Genomic DNA, 3,005 nt, shown 5'->3' with positions numbered 1-3,005 from the left:
ATATATATATATATATATATATATATATATATATATATATATATAGTAGCTATCTTCAGCCACACCAGAAGAGGGCATCAGATCTCATTATTACAGATGGTTGTGAGCCACCGTGTGGTTGCTGATATTTGAACTCAGGACCTCTGGAAGAGCAGTCAGTGCTCCTAACCGCTGCTGAGCCATCTCTGCAGCCCCCATTCCACCTTCTTAACTGTCCCCAGTCCTGGCCATAGCTTTGCTGTCACTACTTATGTTTAAAACCTCTATCCAACAGTCCCTGCCGGCTACTCACCTCCTGCTTTATGCCTAGCCTGCACTTCCTGCACTGTAGAGCTGCAGTAATTATAGGCAGGTTGGCAACAGATCAGCACGGTGGGTGTGGGAGCCAGACTGCCCGAGTTCAAAGTCTACACCTTCCACTCATCACCAGCCAGAGTGGTCCTTAGTAACCAGGCCTCAGTTTCTGAGTCTGTGTGATGGGGAAGATATTCTTGTCATTCATTATTATCATTGCGCGCGTGTGTGTGTGTGTGTGTGTGTGTGTGTGTGTATACACGTGTTTATGAGGGAGGGTAAGGTGTCACGTGTGTGTGCATACATGTGGAACCCGGAGGCTAACCCTGGACATTCCTTGTCAGGCACTGTCTACCTTGTTGGATTTCAAATGTTTAAAATTCACATTATTATTAGTAGTAATGGTGTTTGTGGGGAAGGTGATGGGGAGGGGGCAGTCTGCAGGAGTTGGCTCTTTCCTTTTACTATATGGGTCCTCAGGGATGGAGCTCAGATTTTCATTAGGGTCAGCAAATGCCTTTACCCTCCCCCACTCCAGCCACTTTGCCAGCTTCTATTTGTTTTTGTTTTAAAGGCAGGGTCTCTTACTGGGTCCTGGCACTACTGGAGTAGTCTAGGCTGGCAGGCCACGGAGCTCTAGAGATCCACCGGTCCCCGAGTCCTCCATTCTGGGTTACAAATGCCTGCCATTGTGTCCTGCTCTTTACATGGGTGCCGGGATCCCACTCAGAGCAAGCGCTTTACCCATGCATCTATCTTCTCAGCCCTTTAAAAAGTCTTCTTATTTTTCGTAATATTCATGTGTATGGTGTTTGTCTGTATACCACTTTTGTTCCTGGAGTCCAGGGAGGTCAGAAGAGGATGTCGGATCCCAAGAGACTAGAGTTACAGATGGTTGTGAACCACCATGTGGATGCTAGGAATTGACCCAGTGCTCTTAACTGCTGAGCCATCTCTACAGCCCCCTAAAATTATGAAACAATTTAACCTTTATTTTTATGCTTATGGGTGTCCTGCCTGCATGTATGCATGTGCAGTCCCATAAAGGCCAGAAGAGGGCGTTGCTTCTCCTGGACCTGGAGTTATATTTGGTTGTGAGCCACCATGTGGATGCTGGGATCCAAACCAGGGTCCTCTGCAAGAGCAAGTGCTTTTAATACTGAGCCAACTCTCCAGACCCTTGCTGTTTAACTAGAAAAAAAGAAAAAGAAAAATAAGAAAGCTCGTTTTGTGGTTTAAGTTAATTACCATATGTAAATCACTAAGACTCTGAGAGTTCAATAACACTAGGAATTATTAAAATGAGGAAAACATGGAGTCCTGTGGAGGAATTCACAGATGAAATGACTCAACAGGTACCGAGTAGAAAACAGACCAGCAGGGGGCACCACAGGCAAAGGAGAGGAGGCTTCTAGAGAGTTGCTGCCCCCCCCCCCCCCCCCATGAAGGCACTAGAAAGGAAAAGAGCAAGATGAGTCTAGTGGCCTGACCGAAGCCAGTCGTGCCAAGAAGCTTGTATTTCTTGCTTCTGGCGAGGTGGAAAAGAGTGAAAAACTGAGTGAAGCAAGAAATGAGCTCCAGCGGTGGCTGTGTGGGCTGGAGGCCTGTAGGATGCAGCTCGGCAGGGCCCTTACAAAGATGTCAGAAACGTCGAACAATGTCGCTATAGGCATGGGGACAAAGTGATGGATTAGAAATATTTCGGTTTTTAAAAACAAAGTGGCATCCATTATACGTCCATCTTTGTGGTCTGAGCCCCGTCACAGAATATAGCCCAGTTCTATACTGCTTAAGCATTCCCCCAACTCTCCCGGTGGCAACACACAGCTCTGTTTAACCAATCCTTGCACGCCATTGGCTGCTCTCCTCCAACTTTTCTGTAGCCCATCTGTGATCCACCCCATTCTGGCAAAAAGTCCAACCTGTTGGAGCTTCTTCTCAGCTCCAGCTTCCCACAGCAGAACATGGGGGTGGGGGGTGGGGGCGGGGATCACCGTCAGCCTGAGCCCCAGCCCCACCAACCTTTTTGGCGTTTGTGGGGCATAAGAAAGAGGAAGCAGAGGTTTTTGTTTCTACACTTTCTTCCTTTCCATTTGCAAAGTCCCAAAGACAAAACAGAGAGTAGGGAACCATGCACTTGGTAGACAAGGGTGTCCATGGATGGGAGTGGGGCGCTTCTGGTCTCAGTACCGTTAAGGATGCCAACTTGGGTCCTCTAAGGGACACCTAGGTCGCAATCAAGGACAGGCAATTGTGTGGGAGGGAGGAAGGATGGTTTGGGGGCAGACACCGGATGGAGGGAACCACAGCATCGGGATGTGGGCTTTTGAGGGGGGCTGTGCTTCTGAAACTGGTTCAGTGTCTGCACCCGAAGGACGTGAGAGAGTTTAGGCTTCGAAGAGGAGCTGATCCGAATAGCACACACGCACTAGCAGGAACCAGGGTTGAGTGCTCCAAGGCTCAGGAAGCTGATTTAGAACCCCAGACTGGTCTCAGCACGAACTCAAAGCCTTCAGAACTAAGTAAGCTCCGGTGCCCCCTCCAGGCGTGAAGAGGCATCGCCACTACCTCTGCGCAGGCGTGATGAGGCCTGGCCCATAGCATCCTGGGAATTGTAGTCCTCTGGTTTGGCGCTGCACAGGACTCCAACCCAGGACCTTACTGGAGCTGGGCAAACATCGTTTATAACTGAGTGCTTGTCTGTCTGTCTG

The sequence above is a fragment of the Mus pahari genome, chromosome 22 (genome assembly GCF_900095145.1).
Source record: "Mus pahari chromosome 22, PAHARI_EIJ_v1.1, whole genome shotgun sequence".
Classification (NCBI taxonomy): domain Eukaryota; kingdom Metazoa; phylum Chordata; class Mammalia; order Rodentia; family Muridae; genus Mus; species Mus pahari.
The sequence above is the reverse complement of the archived record's forward strand: the minus strand, read 5'-3'. Positions refer to the sequence as shown.